The 17,432-nt window shown below is 39.6% G+C and overlaps 1 protein-coding gene and 1 long non-coding RNA gene across 3 annotated transcripts in view; one reads left to right on the forward strand and one right to left on the reverse strand.

The window, feature by feature from the left end:
- FHIT (fragile histidine triad diadenosine triphosphatase) overlaps positions 1 to 17,432 on the forward strand; it is a 537,196-nt gene that overhangs the window by 422,940 nt on the left and 96,824 nt on the right. The gene's annotated exons all lie outside the window — the stretch shown is intronic.
- Positions 10,266 to 13,950, reverse strand: LOC110362654 (uncharacterized). The gene is made up of 3 exons (XR_002420205.2): positions 13,456 to 13,950; positions 12,099 to 12,147; positions 10,266 to 11,127 (listed from the first exon to the last, which is right to left on the reverse strand). It is a non-coding gene; the product is annotated as an uncharacterized LOC110362654 (long non-coding RNA).

Here is a 17,432-nt window from a genome sequence, read left to right on the forward strand (position 1 = left end):
CAAGGCAAATGTGAGAAGAGAGATTTGTCTGAATAGTCAATTTATTGTTTAAACTTCTTACTAAAAAGATCGGCAATGGGTATTTCTCTGGTCCTAAGTGCTGCCTATTCACAGAGGGCTTCATGTCAACTGATTTTTAATGGTAGAGTGATCAATAACTTCTTTGGGTTTTGCTGAGCTTGCAGATAGTTCACACTATTGAGCAGATCCCTACAATCCCTATGGGTTATTAATGCATGCCAAGATAAAGTGTTGTTTTACCTCAATAACAATGTCTATTTGCAAGGCCTTTATTGCTTCATCTGTGTTCTACTTCTTTTTCACTTCATGGATTTTTAGGTTAATGTCATCTATTTGCATCCATTTGAACCACTCATTTCACATGTGCTTTTTCCAAGTTTATGGTGATTTGCTGACTTTATGGAAGTCCTTATATTGAATTTCCATTCTAAGGTAGTTTAAAAATTAGAATGCTAAAAAATTTTCCATTGTTTGCTTTGTTCAACCAAAAAATGCCAGCCTGTGTCTGTTGTTCCCGTGTTGTGAAGCTCTTTTGTCAATGCTGTGGCAATGAGGTGAAGTCAGCACTCCAACATTCTCCAGACGTTTGCCCATAGATTCACATGTAAGTTTAACATTGTGCGTCTTTTATGTTGTCTTCGTGCAAAGTGAAGAAAATGAAATAGCATCAGAAAAATGAAGCTCACATGAAAATGTTTGGCTTTATTCTATACATGTAAAGATTGAGTTGGGTAGTTTCTGTCATGTTTATGGGTTGTACCCCAAGGTGCTGGGGCAGAGTCTTCCTTTGCTGTTTGCAGCTGGTGGTATCCTTGGGAAATTACATGGTTAGCAGTAGCAAGGCTGAATTTATCATAGAAGGTTCAGAAGGTCAGTCTTAATCCAGAAACTTGCTGGCATTTCTTGCTGCTTCTTCATCCCATGCACAGCATGCCCGATGGGTGACAAAAGACGGAAACTGAGAAAAGATCACTAAGAAATAACGTAGGAGCAGCGTGGTACATTAACATTGTTCGGCCAGCTTGGCTGATACCACTGACTGGTTTTGGTTTCTTTTGTAGTCTAGCAATTTCTCACCAATAATGGGAAATCTTGTGTGCATCAGGATGAAGCCCTGTTGTAGGTAATAATATAATAACCAGCCCTCTGAATACATTCCTTACTGCTCTTTGACATTGGTTTAGTCTCCAGAGGATAAGAAAATTATCACTATACCTCTTTCCAAACAGTGGGTTTGGTTTTTTTGTTTATTTGGGGTTTGTTTGTTTGTTTCTGTTAGTTGGTGTGGGGTTCTAGGAAGGTTTTTTGGTTGGTTGGTTGTTTTTTTTTACTGATATATATTTACTGTTACATATCTTAATACTAAGATCATATACAGCCTTCAGGTTGTCTATAATTTGGAAGAAGATTGAGAGATTTAAATGCACAAATCTCATTGGGAGGTATCATTGAAAATCCCAGCACTAAAATATAAGCAATAGTATGGTCAGAGTTGCACCAGAACAGCCAAACAGCTTTGTATGGCTTGGTTTGGTTGGTTTGGGTTTTTGTTTGTTGTGTGTGTTTGTTTTCTGTTTAACTCCTGAATTTTCCCCCCACGCTTGTGGACAGGGTGTGATCAGCTCCTGTAGCACATCAATACACCACAGCTAGTGGCACATCTGAACTTTTTTCTTGTCTATTCTGTGCCTAATCTAGTACGGTTCCATTACCCAATTTATCTTCTTTCTCATAGAACATATGTTTCTGATAGAGGTAAAATTTTAGGTAGGGAATGCCCAGCAGAGGTCTAGATGCTGAGCTGGTGCCAAGCAACTCGAGGCAGAATTCCTGCATTTGTTTTGCCCTCCAGTGCCTGACCAGGAGGAACCGAACAGCTGTGCATCCAGCAAGCATTGCGCACTGCTGCATCCTTGGGAAATGGGAAGAAATAAGTGATGCTCCAGTGAACATTATGTTGCAGTGATGTCGTTGTGCTGTAAACCTCTTTATCAGTCTTGTGTTTTAATTACACTGCAGAGCTCCCCAGTGAGGCAGGTAAAACAATATATAAAAATTATTCCATCTGTCAGAAAGCAGAGTCACGTTGTTGGAAAAGTACCACGCTATCGTTGAAAAGCAGCATGTGGGAATGTGTAAGAAAAATCTAATGGCCAGATAAAGGCAGGGAAGTGGGGTCTGAATTAGGTGGGACATTGTTACTTCTGTTGCAGTTTGTCCAGGATGTTGTTTCTATCTTGTCTGCTTGTACAGAACAGAGGCCTGGGGTCTCAGATGGCCAGAAGCCAGCACTTCAATCTTATGCCTTTGGTGAAGGTTTCCCAAGTCTCTCTACCTTTTTAACCCTAACTATTAAGTTTTACATCATTCACCTATTAGATGTTACAGTGCATATAAATCTCTGGGTGGAGAGTTGGGTAATAAATGAGTCTTTCTGGTTATGTAGAAAGTGTGACAGATGTTTCACCTCCAGCCATATTGCGAACCAAGGGTCTCTCCCACTTATTTCCAGTTTTTTTAAATCTCTTGTAGTTTACCAATGCCATATGTAAGCTCTGGGGACGCGTAGCAACCTTTCACCTCTCCTGCCATCCTTTTTAGGGTGAATTAACATTGTTCTGCATGAACAGATGAGCTTAATGAGCCTGAGTTTTTCAGGAGTGGTGAACGTGATCGAGCTGGTCTCCATGCCATGTTCTTTAATCACTGCAGACTTCCACGTTCAATCTCCATAAGCAGTAATTGCTCCCTATGCTACTGAGACAGGCATGAATAAATAAATGTGGGTTTGGTCCTGCTCAGGCAAACTAACAGCATAGTAACTCTGTGAGGGATCCCCAAAAAATTGATGTGCATTACGTGATATTTAAAGCTGGAGGAACTGGGCATCTCGCAGGGTGCACCTGTGCTGCTTATCTTCAACTATGGCTGCGTATACTCCCTGCAACCCCTAAAAACGCTCTCTGAGGTTTCAGTGCAGAAGCATTTGGCATGTGATAGATTGTATGACTGCCATATAAGATCATTTAGGGCAGCATCTGTGAAAGGGTGACCGTAGTCAAAGTGCTCTGTGCTCCAGGGGCCAGGCTGGGGAATTTGGGTCTGCAATGATCCCATTGACCAGATTTCTATTCTTGAACTCAACAGTGGCTTGGTACTTGTCTTCAATAAGTCAGTGGTTAGCAGTGTGACTGTGGGCAAGCCATTTCACCCTGTTATTTCCTCTCCCACCCTTTGTCTGTCTTGTCTGTTTAGGCTTTAAATTAAATGTTTCTTCAGGACAGCGACTTGTCTCTTAGGATGTATTTGTTCAGCAAGTACAAATAAGATCAAGGCCCCATAGCTGGGGTTTCTATGTGCTCCCACAACATGAATAATAAATAATAGCAGAGGTAAACTGATTGTGCTATTGCCATTTATGTGCAGAGGTATTATTGAATGAGACAACAAAGGAATACAATGGGAACATTCCTGAGCATTGCATAGAAAATTATTATTTCAAAATAACTTTTTTTGATTTATGGAGGAGTTTGTCTGTATGCAATTCATGCAAAGATTGCTCTTCTCACTGCATTTGTATGGTAACAGCAGTGCATTTAATCTCAAAGTTAGAAATTCTGTTGTTACTGTTTTAGCAAGAGTTAGAAAAACCCAAACTTACTCTTCTTGAGATAAACACAAAAGGAATCCTTGCTATCCAGGATGGTTTGACAGTAGTTGAGATTTAAACCTTTGAGTATTGTGAGCGCTATCTGCTTCCACAGCAACACTGCCTCACTTCCCTCTGGGACTTCTGAGCCCAGCCACACGCTCCTTAAAGCTATGCATGGCTGGATGTTAATGTTGCTATGTACAGGCTTTGAAGTGATTGAACTCCCACCAGAACTTAGATTTTAATCATCGCTTTGATCTATGGCTGTGCTACAGGATCAGTTACAAATGTGTCTTGAATCTGTAAACCTAAAATTGTGGAGGACCTGCTCCGTGTCACCTGTTTCAGAGACAGTGCACATGATGGTATTTGTGAATCAAAGTCAGATCTGAGGGGAAATGTGTGGAAAGTTACTAGAGAGTCTTAAATAGTCTCTAATCTATTTGTTCTTCACTGTTTCTTAGGCTAGAAATAAGAAAACTCTAGAGATGTTGTCAACTTTCTATGTGTTTACTTCCAAACTAAGAGAGGAAACCCAAGTCCCTCATAGGACAGCTGCCAAAGCATTGACATTGTTGCAAGTATTTATTTTTTTATACAACAAGCAATTTTTTTTTTCAAGTGTTTATCATCAGTCTGTGTTCACTTGGCTGACTTCTGCAATCAAACTTCCAGCAGTAACTGTGCAAACTGAATTAGTTCAGTGCTGATTATTTCCTAAAAAGCTGCAAGAGAGTTCATTCTTGTCTCCACAGCAATAACTGCCAAAGACCCATTTGATGACTTCAAGGAAGTCAGTATTTACTATTTTCCTCCTGCGCTATGGCCGATGAGCCAAATAAAAATTTTGGATCGGATGAACCACAGAAGTAGAGTGAAGGATTATGTGCTCAAGGTATTGCTATCTATGCAAATAAAGCCAGGACAAATACATATTTTCACAAGACTTTTCTTAGTTACAGTAAGCTTGGGGATTACTTAGAACTGCAGCAGGAAGAAATATTTATAACAGACTTCAAATTAATTCTTTCCTTAGAAAATTAATTTGTTGTTACGGAGTGCATTTGTGTTGCAAACAAAAAGATTATTATTGCATGAAGGAATTTTCACGTCTGTAGTTGAAACAAGGCAGAAAGACATGAAGGATGCGCTCAGCAATGCGGTAATATTATTTGTGCTTTGGAGGCTCCTCAAGGCATAGACCAGAAACCGTTCTGGATGGTAGACAAGCACGCAGTTTACCATTTTAAAGAGATTGTACTACTTCTTTCACCATGTTTGTAGTCAAAACCCATCAAATGGATAGAGATGTTAAATTTTAACTCTCCTGTAAACATTTTGATGCATCAGTGGGGTGAAACAAAAAATTGAGAGATACCAGAAATAAGAGCGCGGTTGCGCTTATGTCTGCTTGACACACCTGACTCGTACTGTGGAGAAGCTGAGCTACATTGTGTGAAATCAACAGCAGAGTCACGAACGGCTGTAAATGAGACACCGGTTCACCACTTCTTTTCAAGACAGGAACTGATGTGGTATCTGCATGTTCTTGTGCTGATTTGTCTGAGTCTAGTTGTTTTTTTGAGGGAGAATTAAGATGATTGGGCAGTCAGAACAACTATGGTGTGAGCATAGACTTCTACTGTGAGGAGAAGTCCTTTCTGTCTTGTTTAAAACTGAACACTGAATTTAAAAGAGAAAGGATCAACTGGCTTCAGCGTACTCTGAAGAACACCAAAGGAAATCCTGACTAATTCTGTTGCTTTAGTGGATTTATTCTGGGTTTTCATGGCTGTACCCAAAAGGCAAGACTAAATTTTGGGCCAGTCTCTTAGGACTTCAGTTGAAATACTGGCCACAGCAAAAAGGATAGAACAAATATTTCAACTGCCATCAAATAAGCCTTCCCATAATACATATTACAGTTCTTTTGTCTTCATCTTAATGGATTTGGCATTCCCTTAGTTACAGTTTTCGTGCTTCATTTTGCCAAATCCCAGTTTAAGGTTAGCCATAGGAAGACAATTTTAAGCATATTCACTCATCTGATTTTGAAGAGAATGTAGCATTGCTGTTCTTTAGCTGAGTCTTTTTACTCCAAAAAATGAGAGAAACAGAAATAAGATATCATGATATGACAGAATATTTAACTTTAGAAGATGCTTCCTCTCAGCTGTGACATTATCTGTCAGTATATTCCTTATAGTGTGCATTTCTTTATTCGATATCTTAATCGCTAGTTGTTTTTTTTTTTCCCAGTTTTCATCACTAAGCAACTTTAAAATGAATGTTTCACTCTCCATTATAAAACTAAAAAACATAAGTGGAAACATGTTCATGATTAAAATTTCTGTTAGCATCTTCAAAACCAACTTGCCTTAATATTAAATAAATGAATAATATTACTATATTAATATTGCAGCAGCATTTCACATCACTGTATGCACTGTGCAGACACAGCCTCAATTCTTTTGAATGCTCCAGTCCTATATAAGGAAGTACTTTCATGAAATACATGACTACATTTAGTGTTAGAATTGAGCTCAAATAGGTAAAGGAGGCATTGTTATCTTGCTTTATGGAGGACACTGGGAGAGAAGTGACGTGCTGAAATTTAAAGATGGAGCCTGAGGCAGAAGTTGAAATAAATTGATAGCCCCAAATCCTGGTCCAGTGCTATACACTGCATGTCTTGTCATTCTTTCCAGGTTTAATGCCTCTTTCACTTTGAAAAAACAGAGAAAACCAAAACAAGTTGCTAAGTTCTGTCACATGGGCTTCTGCAGCACTGAGTTCTCTTCAGGTGTTTCCTGGTGACTGTGAGAGCCTCCTAACTGAGCTAACTGGATAATCACAGGAGTGGGAATAGCTCTCGATACCTCTCCCTCCTTATCACATCAGAAAGGCTCTTGTTGCCCTTGGTTAGACCCTAGTGGACCTGTGCCATTGCAAAGAGAGCGCTGGTTCCTGGGGAGGTGGTGCAGCTCCAAGCCGTGCTCACTTTTCATCTCTAGAAATTGGTGTTCTGCTGCTGGCAGCACTGCCAAGTGCAGAATTTCCATTGTGCTGCTGCTGTTATTGCAAACACAGTGGGGGAATGATCTTGGCTGTTGTTGGTGCTCACATCATTTTGCTCTTTTCCACAGACCCATGGGGAAGATGGTAGGGCTTATCTCTGGAAGGTGAAAGGTTCACCATTCTCATTAGAGAATAAAAAGAAGAAGAGGACAACTTTGGCTACTTTGGTTCAAATGTTTTTCAAAAAAACATTATACCTAACAGGAAACTGTCAGTTGAAGTAAGAATTCAGAAGGCCTTTATCTTAAATAATTTAATTTTATTGTATTTGTAGACTTGAAAGTGGATTCTGGCTGCTGAGGATTGAAAGGCATTGCCCTAAACTTCTGATAGTGAGCTCAAGGAGCCTTTCAAAGAAAACAAACACACAAAAAGCAATATAGTTTAAAGGTTAGGATTTCTTCTCAATTTCAAGGTTCCTTTGTATCTTTGCCCTAGCATGATTGTGTTCCCCAGCTGACAGTGTTTACTCCCCAAATATTCTACTCCTGTGAAAGTCATCTGGCCTTCTCAAGTTGCGCTGGCCTTTCACAGATTTAGGTCTGATAGACTTGATATAAATGAACTCTGTTGAGCATGAAAGAGAGAAGAGACTCCTTAAGATGGAAAATAGAAAAATGCAACAACCCATACAAACTTTTATGTCCCAGTTGGTCCTTTGTTGCACTCAGCATTACAGCTGTTATTGCAAAGAGCTGGCCCGGGCACTGTGCACAAAATTGCGGGATCTCCACAAAAAACGTGGAAAACAGCAAATATCAGGAGGTGTCTTGGGGGAAAAAAAAAAGGTGTATTGTCTGTTTGGGCTGAAGTTGGGTAAACTCTCTCTGTCTTTGCTCTCAAATGTAATTAGGGTCATAGAATAGCATGCTGGACACTTAAGAGATTGCTACCAAGTGTTCAAATGTAAGCTGAGCCTTTAAAGTAAGAATGCAGCTGTGAATGGCAGACTGAATTTGTTCACTTGTTGTAGAGGAGGTAGCAGTTGTGTTGCAATTTCCCAGTCTGTACTAATAATACCTAAACAACAGTTACTCACATTTGTATTCAGTCAAATACAATCAATAAACATCTGCTTGTACATGAATGACTGTACACTGGTACCTGTTTACTGCTAATTAAGCTTCGTTAGTGATTAGTTTGTCTTCAGAAAGGGAAAAAACCCTCCGTAATTAAGGGCTAGCATATTATGTGGTCCCATATTTTCCCTTTTCAGAACTTGTGTTCTAACAGGACCATTAGTCTGCACTACATTTGTCTCTATTTAAGTATAACTACATTTCCTTGAAAAGACCATCTGTTCGTAAAGACCATCTTTTTCATGCTCCCTGCATGAAAACTTTAGAGAGTAGTAGAATTAGCAGAGGACTGTATTTAAATGAAAATATATGTGGATTGAGACTAGGTAAAGCTTTTCTGTACACATTAGAATGGTTCTGTGCTGCAAAGATTGTAATTATCTTCCTCCTTTACTTCTACAGAATTTTTTATCTGCACTGAATTCTGCCACCTTTGACTGAGTAATTTTGTTCTTTCTACCTACACCTGAATGGAATGTACCAAGTGGCAAATTACTTGAGCAGTGATTGTGGTGAAGCTGTTTTTACTTTGTAGAAAATGAAGCACTTACATTTTCATTTTGCTTCGATTGATCATAAATAGTCACATTACAAACCTGCAGTATAACAGTCTGGATTCCACCCTACCACAGTAACACTGAGTGGTGCTTTATTCTGCAATTTGTCCTATTGTAGTGTTAGGTACTGTTCAGTTTTAGAGTGGCCTGGATGAACGGCAGGTTGATCTCCTGTATTTAAAAGATTCTATTCAATTTAATCCTATGCATAAACGGAAAGAGTAGACTAAACTGAATGTCAATAAGATGGGACTCCACCACCATAAAGAGATCCGTAGAAGAATGTGAGATACCCCAGTGAGGTTGGCAGTATGAAAAATACACAGAAGTGCTGTCAATGTTGATAATGTTTTCATATTACACAAACCAGGTTAAGTATTCTTGCTACTTTAGTGCAGATTATGCAAGTACAGCCCTTCATGACCTACACAGATATAATCAAGGCAATAGAGAGCAAACAAGATAACGTTCTTATCCAGAATTCAGACAGGAGGGAAAATATTAACTCCACACAAGAGTTAAGATAAACTTTTTTGTTGTTGTTTAATTGTTTATTTCTTATACCTACTAAAGCGTGTATACTGCGCTTTCTTGGAAACTTAAGCAAAACACAGAACAGTTGCAACCAGAAACAATAAGCTGAGCAACACTGAAGTACTTGGAACATGATTAATTATTTCCCCCAAAGATGAAGGGAAGATTACAAAGGAAATTCTTGTCATTAGCTAATAGCTTCTTCTGAAGCAGTAAAATCGGTGTAACCAACAGTAAGAGAATCCTCCAGCCATTAGCTCTATTCAGCTTTATCACAGAAGTAAATTGCTGAATATCCGACATAAACAAGTCAGTGTTGTATGGAGCGCCTAAGTGACAGCTCTGTACTGTGGGAGTTATCAAACCTTCAATATCAATATGACCTACTGTATACTCTTCTCAGAAGCATATGCATCTCGTCTGTGACAAGATACCCCTGTATGTCAGAGAGGCTGCCAAACAATTTTATTGTTTGTGTTCTCCACATACTGTTCTCTGGAGGAGATGAATTATGAATAAATGCAAAAAGATTGTCTATTGTATTAGGAATTATTTCTTCCAACAAAATATGAAGTGTTAATGAAAAAAAGACCTGGGACATCTTATTCACAAGTAGTGTATCTTGTTAGATTTTACGTGGATGGTGTTTTTACTGGCCCCTTGTATTCAGTCTTCTCAGAATATTAATATGGATATGATTTTTCATGTGAAAACAAAAGACATTAGTGTCATGATGCCTGATCCAAAGCTCTGGTATGATATCCAGTGGTCTTCTGTAACATTTGAACCAGATCCACACTTGAATAACGTTGGTATACCAAAGCACAGTATGCTAAGGGCAAAAAAGGCCTGTTTAATGCATCTGAAGAGGGAAGCCATGGGAGTATGTTACGATTTTTCTGTTTTGGGCTTTTTTTTTTTCTTTAACCATTTTGGAAAGGTATTCTGACAAATAAAAAGCTGTAAGTCACAATCACAGAAGATAATGTAATGCCTTTGGCTACCTGTTCTGTATTGTAGTTGCAGGTGAGCTCTGCCTGAGGTGCAGGTCGGTGGGATGCAGGGCAGAACTGGTCCAAAAGCCCAAGACTTTCCTAGCATCATGGCGAATGTAAGCTAAAAGCCCAGCAAGCTTGGGCTATGTACCTTGTAAACGTGGTCGTGGTACTTGAATCCATGCTGCATCCCACCTTCTGAGTGTGCAAACAGGGAGTTCTTGTCTGTCTTCAGAAGGCTGTAGACAGAACCATAGCTGGAGGATGAGGGATTTTCCAGAGACAGAGGCTCAGATTTGTCACTTTTGTGGTTGGCAGGAGGTATTTTCCCACTTTTGAACTGGGACAGTTTTTGGAGGCTTCTTTTTCTGTAAGTGGGTTGATAAGCTAAAGAGTATGGTAATTAAAGTGTGTGTTAATGAGGTGCTATCTTGCTACTTATATTAAGCTAGAGAGAAAACCATGATCGGCAGTCGGATTTCCTCCAGTACCCCCCACCTGTCTATCAGTAATACGGCAGGAACACAGGGATCCTAACACTGAAGAAACAGTACTAGGGTGTTTAAATTGGTTCAGATTTTACATTTATGCTCTGAAGATACATAAACAAAGGCATGAAAATTGAAAATTATTAGAGTTTTTGTTTGATTCTTTCTTTTAAAGAAGGACACAGTTGGATCAAAAGTGGAGAGTGCAGGGTGATGGTTCTCAAGAAGTGCAGATGGATCTACTGATCTTACAAAAGTCTGTATCTAAGTATGGAATTCAAACACTACGGAAAAGCCCAGGAAGTGCTGAAATAAAAAAGTGTATCTTTTTGAAAATTCAGTGAGTTATGGAGTTAATAGGCCCAACTGTGTATGCTGCTGTTCAGTCTATGCCTGCAAGGAGTGTGTAAACAAGTCAGGTTTAGCAGGAATGAGCTTGCTTTCAATTGCTCGTCGTGACTAAAAGCCACATCCTTTTTCTGACATGAATTACAAAATCTAAGTTGGTATAAAACAAAACTATCCAGCTTTTATTTCAGTTACCAAACTGTATTTGTTTTCCTTTATGTTGTTGTTCTGCTCCGATTGTGCTGGTGATGATCTCAAGAGCATTTTCAATTGTGACTTTTTTGCTGCTGTTTGATACCTTCTTAGTTCTTCAGACTATGAGATAACATTTGCTGAATGCTTCTGAAGTCCTCCATCAAGTGGCTCTGCCTGCAACTACAAAAGTCTTTCAGTCAAAGATTGCTTCACACTTGGCTTATTACAATTCCCTTTTCAAAAGACCCCCCGTTTTTCTGTATCTTGCCCAAATGGGCTGCTCATTTTACACTGCTGATTTTTGTGCTGCTCACGTGGTCCAAAGTTACTCAGTTACAGTGTCCATTTAACTCAAGTCTAATTTCAACAGGCTGCAGTGGGCTTTTAGCACTCACTAGATAAGAGGAGCACCCTACTTTTGTGTTCTCATTTCTGGGCATTTCCTGGATTTTGTGCTATTTATAGTAATTGTTAAGTAGACGATGCTCAAAGGTACAGCACAATTTCTCACCGAAAAGCATATGAAATCTTCATAAGTGGCTCTAATGTTAGGCTTCTGGGTTGGTTTTATACTGGTGGAAGGCAGGACCTACTGCAAAGGAGACAGGTTTCTCTTCACCAGATGCCCACCTCTTTCTGCTCTATAATTGTGCAAGCCAGTCACCAAAAGAAAAACTCCTTCAAGAAAAAAGCCTTCTACCCTCCAACGCCCATTTGAATGTTTCCAAGACATGTAACTCTGCAGCTTGCTCCTGGGATATCTCAGTGGAGACATTTCGCCCTGTTTCTGAGTGGCTGCTTAGGAATATGATGCTATAATAGTTCCCTGTTCAGCCGTCTGTATCCTGCCATGGTCTCCAGTGTTTGTTAAAGGAGCTCCCCGTACCAAGTTGATGCACATGTTTATTAGCACTATTTAAAAGAGGTAAGAAACATAGAGATTGTTTTGTACAAATGCGCATCACCAATCACCTTGTCTGTGCTCTTGCTGTCACTATTGGACCCTTCATCTTATAGCAGCTTTGCACATAGGTGAGAATTACAATTACATGCATCAGAAACACCTCCACAAAGTTAATCTTACACACTCTACCTATAAGCTCTCCATTGCATAAGCAAACACCCTTTGCACCTAAACAAATCCTGCCCACCTCTTGTGTTTTCTGTGAAGTGGTGGTAGTGTTGCTCAGAAAACATCACCTGTAACAGGAGAAGAAATCAATATGCTATCAATGCAATCATTGATATTAGACTCAACTTCTTAAAGCTAGCATGAAATTAACTGAAACAAATCTGAAAGCCGAGAATTTGATGTTGGTGTCCTAAATCAAATTAAAATTGAGCTAGAATCGAGCACAGCATAAAATCTTATTTATATGAGTTACGTATTCAGTTAGATCTTATCTCATTAGTTTAATCTTACTTGATAGCACGTCAAAATTTCTAATTTTACCAAAAAATCCAATGTTCTTATCTAATGAATATAGCAATTAAATATAATGCTATGTTTTGATTCATGGGATCATTTCATTAGAATTTACTGTGCTAGTATACTGGACAGAAATCATTCTTGCCTGAGATGGGTAAACTATTACTTGATGCGCAAAAAGTTATATGTTTAAAGAAAGTTAGAACTTTAAAATTAAACTCTGAAGGATTAGTAAAAGGCAGAATTAAGACTGCCAGTGTAGCTTTAATTTCGAACATGAATGTGATACAGTCTTAAAGACTTGATCATGAGTTGCTACTTTATTCTGTGCACAGGGCGGACAAGATCAAGTGTTTATTTTTATCTGCATCGTTCAGTGTGCAGTTCCAGTGCTTAGATGCCATCCAGACTCTGCCCTGAATACAAGATTATTAATGTCCTCTAAGTTTTCATACAGTGCTTCTCAGCAGAGTATCTGAAAGTCTCTGAAGCATTAATACATGTATTTTATCTTTTTAGTAATGCTCATTCTCTTTGGGTGACAACTTAGCTTTAGAGCTTGATTTCCTTTGCATATTTAGCAACTTAAATGACAGATTTAGCTCATGGCTCTTAGAGACTACAGTTATGTTGTCATTGCTCAGGATTTCTGCAGACCAGGCCAGCGTGTTTCTTGTAGATGCCCAACTGTGGTGACCAACTGTGAGATGCTCTGGCTGAGGTGGCTTTCCTAGCAGTACAAAATTGTGGCAGAGAAAAGGATAGGCTCAGTTCTGTAAAGTGGTGTTTGATTACCTTGTCCATGGGTTTATACTTAACATTTTTCTTTTAACAGTCTTATGCATAATTTACTGTGCTTTCTCAAATGTCTCTGCCAGATAGAGCAAGGACCATATCGCAGAAAGCCTCACTTAACCTCCATCTGCTGCTAGAACTCTCCCTTGAGCTTTGCATGTTATCAGTCCTTTCTTAAAACAATGTTTTCACTGTTCTCTCTTTCACCTAAATGTTTTAACTGATAATTAAGCATCTATACTGTATTTCTTATCATCATATAGACAGTTGTAAGTTTAATTTACCAAGGTAAAGCTGGTGCAAAGCCGGTGGGGATCCCAGTAGGCAGAGGCTCCTTGAAAGAACCCCGTTACAAACACCCCCAGTCTGCACTACAGCTGTTGAACTGGATGCTGAATGGCCTGCAAGGCTTTGTTGAAAACCTGCTCATCCCTTGTGCGAGCACCTTGAGAACATAATACTCTGCAGGATCGTCCCCACCAGTATCCCCTCTCTAGAGGTTTCTCCTTCTCTGCAAGGTGTCTCTAAGCCTGTTGTGGCCTCTGGCAATGTTCTTTTCCAGGCTGTTTTCAAGGGTCAATGGGCCTTCGATCTCTGTGAAAATGTTGTGCCTCGTGCTCTTTGGGAGGCAGGATCCCTTTGCCATGCTCTCTTGTGTAGCTGTGATGCAGGGCCATTGTTGGCTCAGAGGGAACTAAACTGAGGGGCACGTTTTTTCTGTGTTTCAAAGGACAAGAGGAGCACAGTTAAAATTTCCTTATGCACTCTATGAAGGAAAAACTCCAGCATTGTATTTGAGAAGCCTTGGGATTAAATTATATCATTTAAGAACTCATTAGCCTGTCTTTCAAGTGTATGCACTTTGGGGAATAATCATCTTTCTTCTCCTGCTTTGCCTTTGAGTTGCACACGTGTCCTATCTCTCATGCCTGGGAACTACAGCTTTATGGCAGTTTGGATTGGATAAGCCCCCCTAGCTTTGAAATGTTAAATCCTTCAATTAGTTTGACTTGAAGACTAAAGGCCAAACATTTCAAATGTGGGCACCTGAAGTCGACAGGAGCTGCAGGCATTCATCACCTCTGAAAATCAAACCGATCATGTAGGCAGCTAAATTCAGATGCAGGTACCTTGCTTTTGCCAGCCCAGTTTAATCACCAAAGCCTGTAGTATTACTCTGGATCGTATGGTCTTTCACTAGCCCTTTGCACTTCTCTTGTGTTTTCCATTTCCTTCCAGGCAAAATTTATGAAATTTATGTTTAGATATTCATGTTATTAAGTCCTCTTGACTCTCACAGCAAGTTGCTCCCTGACAAACGGATCCCACTCATTGTGCTGAAAGCACCTATTGTGTTCAGCAGCCTAAAGCAGGCCCTAAGAAATTGCTTAGAAAGGTCTGTATTAACTTACCAAAGATAAATGCTAGTCTTCTCTTGTCCGGGTGGACCTGTGGCCTGTTTTCCTGGTTTTAGCCACTATCACTCCAAGTTGTGCTCTCTGGCTGTCACCCGTGCACGTTCCCAATCAGGATGGTCAAAAAAATTCTGCCTTTCAAAATCTGTACATCTAAATGTATTTGGGCAGCACGAAAACTATTACCCTACTCATAAGTTTTGAGTTACTATATGCTTTTGAAGGAGATAAGGGATCAAGTGCGAGTTGTGTAAATTGGCTGCCTGCTTTTAACTGCCTATACACATGGAAGGAATTGATTTCTTTAACTAATTTTCTGAGTGAAGTAGCAGAACAAGTATGGACAAATCAGCAACAGTGACTTGTGCAGATTTAGATGTTTACTGATACAACTGCTCGAAGAAGTAATTCCATGAGCAAAAATAATTTTTAGATATTTGTATTCATAAGATGAAAAGCCTCTGAAAGAATGTAACAACTCTGGGACTAAACTGCCTTTCCATTGCCATAATCTTCTGCTTCTCCTGATTGTGAATTCTGAAAGTCTGCTCCGCTTCCCCAGAGTCCTGATACAAAATTCATTGTCAGAACTGGAAAGTCAGAAAACTAGCAAAGAGAAAACCCCAAACAAACAAAACTCTCAAACCCCCAAACAAGGAAAGGAGATCTCTTAATTACAGTTGCACCCTAAACAGATGTTAACAAGTCTATTTAAACCTTTTTAGACTGTAATCTACTGCTGGCCTCCTGTCCTCATCTAACTTGGCGTTTCCCTGATCAGCTAATTCTGCCCTGATTAGCATTGCAGAAATGCACAGGTTTTGTCAAACAGCTTCAGAAGCTGTTTTGGAATTCCCATTTGGGTGGCTGGGTTTTTGTGAGCTGCAGATTACAAAGGATAGTTTCCCAGCCTAGTCTGTTATATTTATTCTGGCTTTGATTTAGTGTGAGAAACAATTCCTGACATTGAGATGCAGCAGCTGGATGGAGCTCACAGGGCTGCATCGCCATGGGTTGGATGGTCTCAGTCTGGGTCATTATCCTGCTGTGGTACCAGCATCAGCCCCCTCCCAGTGTCCTCCTACCTCGGCAGGAGAGTACCTGTTTCTCTGGGTGAACAAACTCTCTCAGAATTCAAAGCAGAGGTTTCTCTCCTGCATCTCCCCACCTTATTCTTGTGGAGAGGGCAGGGATCCAGGTCTGTGCTTGGAGAAGTAGGAACTGGAGAGCTTGCTTCCTCGTAGAAATGGCTTGGGGGAAGAACTTCTTTAAGTTATTTTGAAGTTATTGAGAAAATTTGGGAAAAACTGTCCCCTTAAAATGCCTGTTCAGCTGAGCATTTTGGTGTAACTGAATTCAGTGCAGTATTTTCCTTTGTAGAGAAAGAAGGTCCTTTTTTTTTCTATTTTTCCCAGGCCTTGTTTTGTATGTTGCTTCAACAAAGAACAAGCATCTTCTTTGCTTAGACTTCTGAATATGGACTGCTTCCTTTCTCATGCCTAAGAATATGGAATAGTTCATCCCTTTCTTCTGCTTATGCTCTCCTTGTGCCAGTATAAGAGACTTTCATGTCCCTTGTAGTATCATGCGGTGCTTCCCCCACACTACCTGCTCAAAGTCATCATTGCTCATGGCAGTTCTCCCTGGAGAATATATTTCTATCACCTGATAAGAACTTATTTTCCCAGAGATATCAAGGTTCTTTTAAATATATATTGGTCTTTGCTGCTTCTCTCCAGCAGTAGCAAGAGGGTGTTTATTTGCTTCAGTGAGTTTGATACAATATAGAGGTAAATGTTCCTAGCAGCTAAGTTACCAAAGTGGAAGTCTGCATAGCGCTATTTTTAAGCTTAAGTTTGGCTTCATTTTACTTGTCTAGGATGAATGTCATGTGATGATACAAGATTTTGTGATAAACAGGCATGGTGGGACTGATACCAGTTTCTTTACAATTTTGTATAGATTGAACTAGAAAATAATTCCCTGTGCAATAACCTTGACACGTCTCCAAAATAATCAAACCCAGAATAGCTTCTGAAGTGCCTGAACACCATTTGGAAAAGACATATAGGTAGAAGATTTCATGAGAGCTTAACATAGATAAAACAGGGTTTTCAGAACTGATTGGCAATAATGTAGGTGGCTAATTTCTCTGAAGTGTACTGAATGTTGAAGTGCTTTGAAAATATCACAAGAAGTGTCAATGCCACAGTTGCTGCTCATTGCAGAATGACTTTAGAAATTTGGCTTTAAATTTGGGTGTTTGAAGATCTGGCCTAAGAGCAACAGTTACCAAAAGAGTAAATGAACTTATTTTGGCCTTATTTTGAGATGAGGTGCCTAAAAGAAGGCTCTTAAGTGAGTGTTTCTAACGTCTGAATTTGTGATTTAATTTTCAGAATATTGCTTTGCTCTTAGTCACTTTGCACACCCTAAGTTCTAAATACAGGCTAGTTCAGTTCGTGTTGTTTAGCAATTTCTAATGGAATAGGCATAGCTCTATGGGCATAGCTTTCACCTCAGGTTCCTCTGCTGGTTAAACATTTAAGTTGAAATTCAGATGTATTTTTTTCTGTTTACAATCTATGCTGCGAGGTTTTGTATTTATTGTTTTCTTATTCTGCTGAGATGCCAAGAGACTGCCATGATGTGTTCCACGCAAGTGGGGTTCTGCTCACTTGACTGTGTGAAAATAAGAGCAGCAAAGATCAAACTCATCCCTGATGCACCTCCTGGAAGTCAGGATCATTCTGCTGAGGAGAGAATAGAGCTCGTTAGGTGTATCCCTCCCCAACTCCTGCTGCTGTATATAGAAGACTCAGAACTTTTGTATCCAGAATAGCATC

Source organism: Columba livia, chromosome 10 (assembly GCF_036013475.1).
Source record: "Columba livia isolate bColLiv1 breed racing homer chromosome 10, bColLiv1.pat.W.v2, whole genome shotgun sequence".
Lineage (NCBI taxonomy): Eukaryota > Metazoa > Chordata > Aves > Columbiformes > Columbidae > Columba > Columba livia.